General features: G+C 37.9%; 1 protein-coding gene across 1 annotated transcript in view; it reads right to left on the bottom strand.

The window, feature by feature from the left end:
• LOC140314388 (leucine-rich repeat and fibronectin type III domain-containing protein 1-like protein) overlaps positions 1–15,199 on the bottom strand; it is a 172,101-nt gene that overhangs the window by 96,054 nt on the left and 60,848 nt on the right. Inside the window, exon 2 of the mRNA XM_072392553.1 lies at positions 2,726–2,832. The gene's annotated coding sequence lies outside the window, so the exon portion shown is untranslated. The remainder of the gene's footprint in view (positions 1–2,725; positions 2,833–15,199) is intronic.

The raw sequence follows: 15,199 nt of genomic DNA, 5'->3' as shown, positions 1-15,199 counted from the left end.
ATATGATGGAGTGGGTGACGAAGTTCTGAGGCTGTTCAATTCATAAACTGAAGAAGATGACTTTGATGGTTTTAGTGCACAGGGGGAAGATGAAGAAGGCGATCAATGACTTTTCTTGGTAAGCTACTGTCTTTTTTTTCTTCTTAAACAGCCGTGTTACAGGGATTGTTCGGAAAAAAAGCATTTATGCCATGTATTTGTGCGTTACCGATAGGTGTTTAAGCTAAAACCATCGATGTTACAGGCACTGTTTGGGAAAAAAACATTTACGCCACTATTTGTGTGTTACTGATTGATGTTTAAGTTAAAACTCTTGATGTTACAGGCACTGTTCAGAAAAAAAGCATTTGCAGCATGTATTTGTTTATTTTACCATACGCATTAAATTAAAAGTTTAAAAATCCTCATATGTAACATCTTTCTGTGTAAATATCTATTAAAATGTGGACACCCGCAGCTTATAATCCGGTGCGGTTTATACAAGCACAAAATGGATTTTCTTTTTAAAATGAGAGGGAGCGACTTATATTAAGGTGCGTGCTACAGTTCCAGGAAACAGGGAGCCCATTATTATAGCTCCTGACTTCCTTTGTCCCAAAAAAAGCCCAAACTATTAGAGATCAACAAATACCAGGATGATGACTTAAATGTTTTGTGGTATTAAGTATACACATACTGTCTATCCAGTAGTACCAAAGTAAATGAGACTTAAGTGCAAATTTTACAAAAAAGAAAACTCTTAAAGGGTGCAGTGTGAATGTATTTTTACTAAAAAAAGGTCAACATTTTTCCTAATAGCTTTTCTTATCAGCTCATTTTAGTCCTCTTCACGCTGGATTCTGACAAGCTCCCAACCCTCCACTATAGAAAATTCTCTCAGCTCTGCACTGGCACCAAACCAAGCTGGATTATAAAGGTTTAAATTTGCCTGGTTTGGTGTTATAGCCGAAGGCCTACGCCTCCCTGTGTATGTTTAACTTGACTAATGTGTTTACACAGATAGTCCTTTGCAGTCTATTGACTAGGATTGGTCCTAATCCCAGCCACACGTCCTGCTTCCTGGATGCACTGACTTTCTGTTTGCAGAGGTGCCCATCTCATATCCAGAGTAATCTTAAATCTGCTGTTTTCTTGTTTGAATGCAGCTATGCTTTGTTGATATGGTTGTGATTTAATGTGAGCCGTGTGCCATGATGCTTTTTGTTTGTATAAAACTCAGTCTAACTTGTGCCCTGTACTGCCAATTCTAGTTAAATGAAAAGTTGCAGGCCAGCAATCATACTTTGTATTTTGTATTTTGCTGACTTGGTGGAAATTTGTAAGCAGGTACGTGTTGTGTAATACAGCATTTGTCTAGCTGCCTGGAAACTAGGTCAATTTTCATTTTTGCACACTTAATTTTTGTCAAGTGTGTTATTTTTGTGGCTTAGTTTCAAAATGTATCTTAGAACCTTTAACCTTCCTTTGTAAGAGTAAATTGTAAGCTTATTCTGCCTTAGAAAATACACACTGTACACACAGATTTCTTAGCAAAATAAACTGTCATTAGAGATATAAATTATAGCAATTCTGAATTGCTAATTGAATCTAATGGATCACACTATGGAATATAATATAGAATCTAAAAGATCACATCTAAGTAACCTCAGTGTCAGGATACGCTAGGCAGCTTCAATGCAGCCCAGTGATGCAGAGCAGCATGGACATCGTTTGTTTCAGAAAAAAGTGACAAAGAAAACAAGGCTCTGCAGCAACGGTGACACATCATAAAAAAAAATCTACAATGTAGTGTTTGCTGAACCACGGTGACACTTTTAGATTTAAGTTGCTTTAGATGGTGAAATTTACTCATGTTATATTCTTGGCTTGGCTACCTCATGGGAATTCCTCCTTGCTTCACTAGACAGCGCTTTGACTGCTGCCTATTGCTGGTAAAGTACCAACTACTCGTGATGACATAACACAATCCCATCTCTCTTTGCCATGGCTTAGGGTGAGATTATTCACCTTTTCCCTCATTCAGTGAATCTGAATCTATGAAAACACTAATCTGGTATCACCCTGAAGTCCAACTGCCAGCTGCGAGTGGTGGCCAGTGCCTGGTTGCTACCTTTGAATTTCCCCGCATAGCTGCTTGGGATCTCATTTCATTGGTTCCTTCAAAGCAGATTCCAACCAAAACTCCTTCACCATTGTTTTGATGACTGATTTTGCTCATATTACATGTCTTCTGAAACTCTTTATTTTAGTCTAAACTAAATAATTTTCTGTGTTTAATGTCTGTTTTGACAAATGAAGGTATGTGGCAAAACAATAGTGTTTATTGACTGAAAATCCCCCTCTTCTTATTATTTATACATTAATTTTTTACCAACACTTATATGCCTAACTATATTGATTTTATGTAACATGCCTCAATGGTGAGGTTTACCCGTAACCAAGAACTTACATATTTGTCATCCGTTAGTGTAAAGAATGTTTAAACTATGTGTTAGTGCAATAATGAAAGCATAATGTAATATCCTATTCTCATCTAATTACCCAAAGGGGATCATTAAACTGCTAATTGGCAATAAGCGTTCACGAATGTTGAGATGTAATTAAAATGGAACCACGGTGTCACAGTTTTCAAAGGAGTTCATTTTGTGGCCTCATTTATCACACCCTAGAGGTCATAATGGGCAAAAATTTTCAGAGTTACAGCAGTTGGTAAATCCTTGCCTACCTTTATCTGATGTGCTGGGTTTTATTAAGACTCAACATGAAGATGAACTGCAGTGACAGGTGGATGGACAGAAAAGAGAAGTGGCCCAGGTAGATGGATCCAAAGACCTGTAGAGGAGAACAGAGAAAGAAACAAAAAAAAGATATTTACATGAGTATCCCCATGTCACAGCAGTAATGAACAATATAAAACCAGTTTGTCTAATTTGTTGTAACCCACTGTATACCATATCTGTCTTTGTTTGAATTAATCAGCAAATAAATAAGCAAAGTAAGTAATTGCAGTTTAACATTATAATGGGAATATGAATATGTTTGAATTCATCTGATTGTTTTAGGTATTTCATTCAAAACTATTCTTTTCAACACATGAGCAGAGAGATCTTTTGATGGACCATGAATTCCCTTTCTTATTAGCAATCCCTTTACTACCTGTAGAGATTGCACAATTTGATACGATGTAGTGGATCAAACTTGCGGCATCATGACATCCCTGGACATGGCGTTCAAAAGCAGAAAATTTGCTTCTTTTCAGGGTCAGATCCCATCAGTTTTCAACATAACTGAAGAAAATCACACCATGATAAGATGCTAAATTGTCATGGCTCTTATTTCATGTGGACATGTGCATCTATCTGTCAACCCTCTAAAAACTCTCCCGAGCATACAGTCTGAACCTATTAGAACACTTTTAAGAGTAATCCAATAATCCTGTATCTCTGTAATTGACAAGATCAGCATTTCAAAGTTTGTGAGTTGATTCAAAATAGATTTTATATACTCTATATATACTGCCTTTAAAGTAGTCTCTTTCTGCTTTTTACCCACTTGTCTCAAAGGGAATCTATACTAAGAGCTTTCTAAAATAAGATATCACGAACCCAGTTACAGTATACTCATGAAAAGCAGAAACCTAGATGTCAGGGAATAATATACATTTCAAGAGGCTGAAAATACTCTAAGAACCTTAAAATTTGGGCAGTGATGCAAAAATTATGTCACATTTTCAAGCCCTCCGTCCAGTATTGATCAAAGTACGGTTAAAATTAAACTGACAGCCTGTACTTTTGAGTTTTAGTGGAGAGTACACAAAGGCTCACACATCAAACAGGATGTAGGTACTTTGGCATTCACTTTCCAAGACAACTGAGCTAACAAGCTGCAGGTTATTTGAAAATTATTACTCACATCACAGCCTTAACGGTGCCTGATCACCAAGACATGCAACAACAATGTGAGACACAGTGACGGGACAGCTGATCATCCTCATATTCATCATGGCAGTCAGGTAACAGCTCAGATTGCTAATGGCAGTAATTAAAGTAATTTTTCAGTAATTTTTTTTTCCACGTATGACCTGACAACACATCCCACTGTGTACTGACAGCAGCACCAGCATGGAAATCGTCCTACTTGCTGGCAGCCACAGCATGCACGTCAGTGTCTCAGTTTTGGCTGATCACACGCAGACAGGCTATTTTGACGTCAAAAGCGTTAATTATCTTCATGAGGGGCGTCTCCACTGCTTAACTGTCTTTCCCTCTATTTATGTGGGCTTTTAAGCTCAAACCTTTGTTTGATCAAAACAACAATACACAAGAGGATATTCTGTGGCACGATACTTTGCTACAGTTAAATCCCAGACGGCGGGCGCTTCTGGCATCAGTGGTTCATGAAATAATCGTAAACATTCGCAGGGTGGCTTTAAAACCATCGGTTAAAAACATGGTTTAAAACACGATTTCTGTTTTAATGGGGAAAAAAAAGCTGGTTATTCCCGTGGGAGAAAAAAATAAGATGCAATTTTAATTTGCTCATCTATATTCATAATTTGGGTCTACTGAGTTCAAGCTCTCAGTTTAAGTTAGAGAAAGGTAATTTTGTACTTAGTATCTCTTGCTCTTGGATTTTTAATTAGCCTCCTCCTTTACTTTTTGATCAGGAGCATATCTTCCCTCCTTTTACACTCATGTCTAGCATTTACTTTGCGTCAACCACTAATGAAGCACTCCACACTCGTGAAGGTACTGGATGACATTTGCAATATCTCAAAAAGATAATTTGGTTTCTTTGAAGCTGCGTTGTACTTATTAACAGTCAATGTATTGCCAAGATGGCTGTAAGCACAATCTAAGTCAGGAGAGGAAGGCTGGAGTGATCACATGGAAAATAAGCGAGACGCAATGGTTGGAAGCGAGTTCTGAATACCGCTCATTTCGAAGAAACATAATTACCCCTCTAAATGTTTTTACTGTGAAACTACTGGTTTCTCTTAAATGTGTTTAAGAATCATCCATGTGTTAGCCATAAAAACACAAATGTATTGTTTCAAGGTTATGATGATTTCATTCTAACTGCATACGGTCCATTTAGATTCGATTCTGCTCTCAAACGGCTGTTTAATTTGCTCAAGATTACTTTGCAGCATCTGAGAAAATGTGGCCAAAGCTAGTCAGCAAAAGGTACACAAAGAATGATGAACAAAATGAAAACTGCAAAGGGATGACAATCTGGAAATAAAAGGAGCAGAAAGGTTGTAACTGCATTTTAGTGGGTAAATTGAACCTGTGTGCTTTGCAATTACATACTCCATTCTTAAGCTATAAAAGAGCTTGGTTAATTACTGGTGCATCGTTCAATAAATTTGAGCAAGATGTCCAACTTAGGAGCAATACAGACAAAATATTTGGCTGTTTTAATGCATAGGCATTCATTATGGAAATATTTTTAGTCCTAATTTGGAAAACAATATCAACGCTCGCAGTACAACTACACCAAAGCTTCTCTATAATTCATTCACTATAATCCAACATGTGAACAGACCTGATGGCGCATTTATTGATCGGTTTATGTGTTCTGTTCACAGCAAATTAATCTCAAGACTCCAATTGACCATCTCTAGGCCTTGAACATGTTCAAGGAAAAAAAAAATCTGAGCCACCCTACTGCTCGTCCGTGTTGTATGATCTTGAAAGCCATTGATATTCTGCTCAGTCGGCTGCTATATTTAGCCACTGCTCTCTGCACTAGCAATGTTATATGGTGGTAAAATGACCTGTCAGTGAGCTCAGTGAGTACTTATATGAATGTGCTTTTGGATGTGTATGAGTGACAGAGAGAAAAGGAGTGTGTGTGAGTATAAAGCAGATAGATGGGGCCCCATAGGGTGTGTACGTGACGGCTCACAGTCTTGTGCTATCATAGCTTTGAACAAACAAGGAGTACTGTCAAAAAGTAACCTCATGTCTGAACAAACAAAACAGAAACCCTCACAGTAAAGCACTCCCTTTACTCCTTACCCAATTAATCTACATAACTACAAAGAGAAACACGCCTCACTTTTTGCTCAATATATGTATTTGTCCTCAAACACATATTCTCCACCCAACGTTATTTTAAACCGACCCTAAACTTTCATCTTAGTTTCCCATGTTAAAAGATCTGTTAAAGAATTATATCTATTATCTGGCTCTCATTTCTGCCTATAGATTTTTCTAAGTGGTTTCAGCATTTTTCCCTCTCTTCAGCAGTAGCCGCCAGTTTTGATATTCTTTCCAAACACATACTGAACAAGCACCGGCTAGCACTTCATCGTGTCTGCAGGCATCACATTAGTGAATATAATAAATTCAACTTCATGGGCTTCATAAGCAAGTTGCATCATGTCATGAAGGAAAGATAACAAAAGACAAATATAAGCTTTTAATTTCAACGAGTGGCATGCTTCAGTAAACACCACATTCAAGAGTTTGAAGTAGCCAAATGCGGTGGAACTGTTGTCAGTTCCAATATATCCCAGTAAATTACTGACTAACTCAACTCAAGATAGGGAGCGGTTTTCTAATGGTTGTTATTAAGTCACTAAGAGGAGATTAAAGATGTGAACAATTCCATTCCCTAAGATGTTCAGATATTAGAGAAACTGGGGTCAGAAACAGCATCAAATTGAGAGAGAATTCAAACTAAAGAGGGGGGAAAAAAAAAAAAAAAAAAAAAAACTTGATATGTGAGGGATATAATTATCTCAGTAGGATTCTGGCAGCATTTATCCACACGAAGAGTGTGATTCTCCTACTGTGAGTAATGGTCATTACTAAATTTTCTCAATTCGTACTCAGTGTCTGATGCACATGATGTGCCTTTGTTGCATCCGTGTTCTTACCCACCGCTATTAATCACTGCGCGTTTCACCTCTTTGCTTTTATGAGCATATCTGTGTATTCCTTTGTGTTTCTAGACTTGTCACCTTTCAAGATGAATAGACTATTCAAATAGAATTACTGAATAAGACTGAACTGTGAATTTGTGTGCTGGGGTCAAACATATTTCAGTCTGACATATGAAAGCTTGTCTGAGCTTGAGAAAAAGAAAAACAGCAAATTAAAAAACACGTCTGCCTGGGGTATATTAAAAGCTTCTCGTCTACAATTCTCTGTGAAAATCATAAATTAAACTGTTAAGTCCAAAACAATAATCAAAACATTTCCAGCTTTGAAGTTACTGACAGTTATATCATTATCTAGTGTTGAGTAGGTGAGTGTCACTTAACATCAAGTAACACCTCTTCAGTCCATGAGGCTAAAGTGTAAATACTTCACTAAAGGATGTTTTTGGAACTCTGTTTGTAGACAATATGTCCCATCTTTGCCCTTCATCTCTTCAAACAAACAGATATACACACCTTACTCTCTCTTTCAGATGCACCATAATTACCTGGTCATCACTGTCAGAATCATCCTCTGTCCTTGTTACAAACTGTGCCGCTGTGCTCTGTATTCCACCCCTTTACAGCATAAACACACAGCCTTCCAGACAATGAAGCAGAGACACACTCTTCTCTCTCTTAGTGCTCTCTGTCCGATTACAGTCCCGTCGCTGGAGCTGCTTTAGTGAGTGAGCATATCAGTATAACTGGTCTTGGGTAATTATGTTGAGAACGAGGTAAAGCTGTTGGACTAATTTACTGAGATCCACAGAGAAATGAAAAAAAAAAAAAAACTCCATATAAGCAAGGATATCTTAAATACACTCAGGTGGACATTTCTATTAGCCTTCAGTTTTATAAATGGGTCAGTGTATCTCATTAAAACTTTTCAGAAATGAGAAGGCAATATATAAAGTACTGTTCAAAAGTCTCGAGCAACCCCTTATCTCTTTATATTTTGCCTCCAAGTAACAAGACTTTCTTGTAATCTTTTAATGTAGTCTTAAGCTATTGATCTCCAGGCTTTGTGATGGTCCTTTTTGTTCTTTAGACAGCGGCCGCTCCTTTGCTCATTTTAAGAGTAATGTGTTTTTTGTTAGTTAACACTGACCTATGAATCATTCAAGCATGAAAAAAGCACCTAGCTCAAAGGATGAGCTCGTGTTTTGTCTACAAATAACAGAAAACTTGGCAAAGACCCAATTATAAATTGTATCTTTAGGTACTTTGTTACTAACGGCCTGTCAGAAAGTCACATGATTTGTTCCCATTTTGTATGTCATCTTTGAAACATGCCAAAGATAACACAGTTTGACAGATAACAATAAAAAATTGTATCTGTGCACCAAAAAGGTGATTTGAAAAAAGCTATCAGCTGTAAATGTGTCATATATCACCATTATGTGCAGTGACCCACAAAAATTACAAGAAACCTTGAATAAGGGAGTTCAGGTTAGGTTGAAAAAAAAAGATGGTCGTACCAAATATTGACTTTCAAGAAAGGTAGAATGGTCCAGTCTTTTTTTGGCTTATATATTGTAATAATATTTGTGTTTCCATGAATATCTGCTTTTGTGTTCCTGAGAACATATAAAGAAATAAACTGCACTGGAGGACCTGGTGGCTGAAATATTGTGCTTTACAGCATATGTTTCTTGCCTGTTTCTTTGCGTTAACACGTAACACACCAGAAGTTAGATAACAACACACTTTTGTCAAAACATATACAGTATAAAAAGATTTTTTTTTTTTTTTAGGGGGAAAAAAGACACTGTTGTCATAACAGCCGTAACCTCTGTGGCAGATGCAGCAAAGAGACCAAAGACAAGAAGTCAATGAGAGAAAATGAAGAACAGATAAAGTGAATGAGAGAGACCCGAGACAAGAATAAACACCAGATTGGATTTTACTGCTGAAGAAAGCTTAGAGAAACAGCAAGATGATCGACAGGTGCGGAGTTAGCTTAATTATTGCCACTGGTAAGTAATAACTGATAAGCTCTCTTTTTTTCTGTCACGTTTGCTTTGCTTGACTCCGTCTGTAAAGTGTGCCGAAGTGCGGATTGAAAATCCTGGGAAAAAAAAAACAATCACCATCATTTCCACCAGGTTGCAGAGTGGTGTGGTAGCACTGTCATGTTTTGAATCCCAGCTGGGGCCTTTCTGCAGGGAATTTTTTGATCCAAGGAGTAAGTATGAGAGTGCATGATTGTCTGTCTCTGAGTTGTAATTGAGTGGCGACCTGTACAGGGTGTACCCCGCCTTTTGCCCATTGGCAGTTTGGATAGGCTCCATCTCCCCTGTGACCCTGAATTGGATTAAGCTGGTATACAAAATGGATGGATCATCTCTCCCTTCGCTCTGTGTAGGCTGTGAATCAGAGGAGGTTAAAGTAGTGGTTGATCCCTGAAAATTATAGTACTAAAACATATTTATATACTCAAGACATTAACTTCAGTGCTCTGTATAATGGCGAGTAGGAAATGCACAACATTATAACAGCGACATTTTCATCTGTTTTATGTTATCAGAAAGTATGTAGCACATATGTAGATTTCACACAAGGACATTCAAGTCCTTATAGATAAACTAGAACATTTTATGTTTTTGTTTTGTCTTTTTGTGTACATGTTTGTTCATCACATATAGTACATAAAGAAATATGTAGTCTTCATCTTGTTTGGTGGCCTCTCCTGATTCTTTATATGGTTTCTTTATATTCTGGAGGTGTTTTTTGTCAGCCTCTAAAGCATGACAACAAAGTCACATGCATAGCTGTGACAATGCATCCCCCAACTGTAGTGATGCCTTAAATTGTAGATGTAATCTCGAGCTTGGAAAAATATTACAGGATGAAGTTAGCCGACTTTAGTCTTTAACATGACATCAGCTAGAAGTACATATCAGGATAAGTTCAGATCAAAATGATCCTGTGGAGTAATACTGAGAAACAATCACACCTCCATAATGCCCAGGAATGCAGCTGTGGCTGTTTCTAATCATAAATATGTATATGTGTGCACTGCACTGACTTCCATGACCCAAAAAACATTCTGCTTCGTTATAACCAGGCTTTGTTCCCCATAAGGACTACTGGTCCAGGCAAGGTAGCTGACTGTATCAGAAAAGATCTCATGAGGTGACAAAAACAAGAACAGACACACATACACACCCACACACAGACATAGTTCCCCAGCTGTGTGACAAATTAGAGAGGAGGGAAGGGAGGAGGGGTTGAATCTATCTAAACACAGCAGTCCATAATATTCACATCCACACATTTATCCCAAAAATCAGTAGAGATAAGTTGACAATGTACATAAGGTGTGTTCTCTTGAGAAACTGCCTCCCACTGTATACAACCGAATGAACCTCCAATAAATGTCATAAACATTTGCACTGTATGATGATGATGGTACCCTCGTCTGGCTGATGTAGCTCCAGTGATCAGAACCTCGCCACATCTATATCTTATCAGAAGTCAACCTGGTTCACTTAAGTAGTACTGTTTAAATACAGCTTTTAGGGATCAGAAATGTTTTAACTTATTTCTGAATCTGAGGCAGCAGCATGTGCAGGGTGGCATTCTGTAATTCGAAGTAAGCTGAATGGAAATAAAAAAGTAGGGCAAAATACTTAAGATGCAGACAGAGTATTTCTACTTGACAGTCCATGTTCTGAGGAAGCATTTGCAAACCTTAATGAAGACTGCCAATAACTCATTGTTTTAAGAGTAAAAGAGTATCGTAATAGGATGGAAAAGCTGCCCTACAATCACGAGTAATGCTATTTTAAACAATAAATGAAATAAATGTCTAATTATGAGAATGAAACTTGGCCACCAGCTGTCATGTTGAAGAAAAAGGTAGAAGAGTAAAAAATAGCAGATTCAAATTTTAATTGGGCTCCAACAGAATAGTGAAAAAGAAGAAGTAAGAGGAAAGTAGAGAGGAGGAAAGAGGGAGGGAGCTGGTAAACAGATTTGACTATCCACATCTGTCTGTCTTTGGTCTCTCGGGAGTTCTCTTTCAAAATGACTGGATATGAGTCAGTAAGAAAAAGAGAAGCTTGACATATTTTTGTTCCCAAAAATGGCTGTTATCAGAAGTTAACAGAGAGAACATTCAACTGCAGAGTACAAGACAGAAATTAAGACATCTAAATCTCAAACATCTGCAACCATTACCTTCACTAATTATAATTTCAATCTGCAGGCAAACAAAGGCTTCACTAAAATTCCCAACAGAGTCATGCCTGTAAACACATTTACACTGCGCCGTGTGCAGTATGTGTGAATGTGTTTGTGTGTAGGTGGGTGGTGATCTTGAGAGTATAATCACTGTCCAGCCCACAGCCAGCTTTGCCACATGAGTGCTGATGACTGACAGCTGCTTCTGATGCCCTCACTTTTCATTCCTTTGTCTCCTCTCATTTTTCTCTCAGTCTTGAGTATTTCCTTTTTGTCTTGTAAATAAGAGCTCGTGTAACTGAAAGAATCTGAAAGAAAGTATACTAGCATGGCAGAGTTGAAGAGAAAAATTTGATACTTATCTGTTTAACGTGAGACTTAAACTTAAGAGTTTAACATGGCCTTTCACAAATACAAATGTTTTTGGTTATCCTTGAGAGAAATTAGGTCCTTAAATGCCTCCATGCTTTGCTTTTAAAGAAAAATTACAGTTTTGGGCATCTTAGTCTCTGCTAGGCTGGTCACACTTTACAATTATTAATGCAATCTCATTCTTTTTCAGTTAGTCATACTCATGGCTGTAAAAATGTCATAAATGTCCAATTGTCTAATTGTGTGTAATCTTCTTTTAACTTCCAACTGCCTGTGTTGTCACTATATACATTCAAAACTATTCACAAAATCAACCTAGAGGTGCTCAAGGTACTTGTATAACAACACCATCAGCACACGCTGACTATATGAAAAGATTGTACTCAAAAGTGAGGAGCAAAATTCAAAGCATGTATACCAGCTATTTGTTTTAAATATGTCTTAGAACTGGTGAGAGTCAACCAGCAACCTCGACCAAATATTCATGCGATTCCCTCCCCATTTCTGTCTCACAACTACTTAGAGCACTGCTGTGTCTCCCGGTTCTCCCATGCGTTTACGTGTGTGTGTGTGTGTGTGTGTGTGCATTCCATCAGAGAGACCTGATGGGTCGCATTAGAAAGTAAGACTATAACAGTTAACCCCGACCTCTCCGTGCTTTCTCTCCACCGCCCACACAATAATACTGCCTGTCTCACTGATCACTCTTTCTGTCTCTCTGCGTGTCTCAGTCTGGTATCATGTCTCATTCTCCATATCTATTGGCTCCCACTCCTTACTTTTATCCTTGTTTTTTTTTCAACAAATAATAACAAGTTTTTTATTCAATTTCTGTCTCTGCACTTACATACTGTCTTTGACTCATTTTGCCCAGTAGTCTTCTTCAACCTGCCTACCTTTTTTGTTTTCTTAATGCCCCTATATACAGCAATCTCACAGGATCAGTGCATGTCATAATGTGTGAGGTGGGCTCAGTGATAAGATGGTCCATCGATAAAGCCCTGAAAAGTCAGTAAATTACAACAATAATCTTAATAAACTGCCTGAGAACCATGGTTGGAAGCTGCAGCAAATCCCACAGCAACTGATATGCTTCAAAGTTGGACCACACTGACAATTAAACCATGAGGCCAACATAAGAATGTGTAGCTGTGGTTAAAACGGTTGTCCATGATTAATCATGTAATTTCCAATCGTAATTGGTCTCAAAACAGCACAAATGTAAAGGTGCATTCACACTGTTAGAACTAGGTCACAAATGTTTACACTCTAGAGGCTTTTGCAAACCCAGTCTGTATTTTTCATAAGTTTTTTTTTTATTATTATTCAACATCTAACAAAAGTCATTACTCGAGACCAGGCAGTGAGAATTATTTTGTTGATTGACTCACTTCTTCACCAAAAAAAGGAAAAAGGATTAAGGTGTATTTCAGTGCGTCAGTAGTCCAGTTTGATACTTTGATGCTGTCAATACAGTAAAAAAAAAGAATTAATAGCTTAGTGTATGGGAACAAAGTGAATTAGTCCATGAGAGTTTACTCACTGGAATTAGAGTTGGAGTTTTTTATGCATGGTGGCTTTGAGGGATCAAACATGTCTCAGATAGCAATTAACTGCCGTATAAAACATGCTGAATATCTAACATGTTTTTATAACTTTAGCGATGGATGAAAGCATCCAAATGGAATTTGTGTGCAGAGGCCTTATCAATGCTCTCATAGGGCTATGACTGAGCAAATCTGCCTGTGCTATTTGAAGAGGGAAGTTTTTGCAGGACAGCTCCTCCTGCAACAGCACAGTCAAGAGGGCTTTTAGCTCCGTTTGATGTTAATTTTTAAATTTGCTTTCTCCAAACGTCCTCCCATCACCTTCACTGTCATCTCTTGTCACCATTATATCATCTCTCTTTCCATCTGTTTCCCCTACATTACATTTTTGAAATCTCTCCCTCACCATGATACCACCTCAAAATGATCTGCCCTCCATTATTTTTTTTCTCATTTCTACATTCCACACTTTATATCTATGTGAATTTATCCAGCTATCAATGTCTAAATTCAAACTTAATTTTGATATGCTTCAGTTGCCCCCATCCAATGCTTATTTCTTCATGCCTCTTTTCATCTTATAGTTTCTGTCCTCCCTACCTCAATCCCATAGCTCTAATTTTTCCTTCCTCCCACTTCTGTCTGCTCTCCTGTTTCCTCACACTCTCCCTGCTCCTCATTGCCTTCGTCCACAGCACAGTGGTCAGTGCTCGCTGATTTATGCTTATCCATCCTGTGCTGGTGTATGTGTGTCAGTGCCTTTGCAGGAATAATAAGGGGGCAGGCTGATCTAAACATCCAATATGACCCAATCAACCCTCACTAATAAAACAGCTTTCATTTACACGCACACACACACTGCTGGAGTGAGCCATGGTCACTGAGACGCATCATATATCCAGCGGTCCGTTCCTGAACGCTTCCCCCGGACCTCATTACTGTGCAATTTAATAGGCGCATTTAGTCTTTCACTGTTTCATCTGAGGTCGGGTTGGTTCTCTTCCCTTTGTCTCTTCTTCACCTCTTTTTTTTCAACCCTGGTCAGTTTACATTGTTAGTCTCTTCCCCTTGTCTGCCTCAGCTCTCTGTATTTTTCCCCATTTATATACACTGAGGCAATTTATTCCGAAAGGCTACCAGTCTCACAAAAGACACCACAAGAAACCAAATTTTGACAAAATTTTTATTACACAACACATAAGCTGTCAGATTCATAGATTGATTGTCCTTCAGACAACCGGTTTGTTGCTTTTGTTTGAGAAAAAATTAAATCGCCTGCGCAGCACTCTTCTATGTCTCTACTGCTATAGAATTATGTGTCTGTCACTATTCTATCCTTGGCATTCTCTTTGAACTTTTAATTAATTCACTGAATGCTAACCAGCATGACATGTAGATCCTCTATTTTGCCGAGTGCATTCACTGAAGCTTTCATTCAAGGTTGCAATAAGCACACATAATAGGGATTTATCTGCAAAATTGTGCGCAATGTCATTCGCTTGTGAGACACCTCTGAGGCTGCTACATGTGCTGGGTGGAGTTCCTCAAAAGACTTCCATTTACTAAAAAAAATCTCCAGTATTTACTGGGTAATACCTGCTTTGCAGACAAAAATGTGCTAAGCACAGAAGCCATGGGACATTTTTTGATAAGACTCCTATTCTACATGCATTATAAAGACAGCAATTTAGTTAAAAGCAAAACGCAGTATTTAATACAAGCAACATCACCAGACCCAGGCAATTTTTTTAAATTAGAGCAGTGTTTAATTTCATCCACTCACAAAAATACCATAAATGTTAAACTTCATGAATAATCAACACAGTGATAAAGCATTTTTAAAAAGCAATCTTTCAGTATTCTGTAATCTTAAACGGGGATGCAACTGCCTAAAAGAGAAGTCTTACACAAAGTTACAAACACCAGAACATTTGTAACTACACTGGTGTAAGATAGAGAGGACTTAATTTAGATACTTAAATACTCTTATGCATAGCTTTTGAAATCATAAATATAAGTCAGGCAGGAGTACCTTCTCTCAGACTTTTAATCTTTTCTAAAGAACACCAGCTGATAACTTTTATACACACACACTCTGAACTGAAGCTAAACAATTACAGCCTTCATTTAGCAATGTTATTTCCATTTAAGTAATGGTACACCA

Source organism: Leuresthes tenuis, unplaced genomic scaffold, assembly GCF_036924035.1.
Source record: "Leuresthes tenuis unplaced genomic scaffold, fLeuTen1.0.hap1 SCAF_9, whole genome shotgun sequence".
NCBI lineage: Eukaryota > Metazoa > Chordata > Actinopteri > Atheriniformes > Atherinopsidae > Leuresthes > Leuresthes tenuis.
Note: the sequence above shows the minus strand (reverse complement) of the source record. Positions and strands in the feature narration are given on the sequence as shown.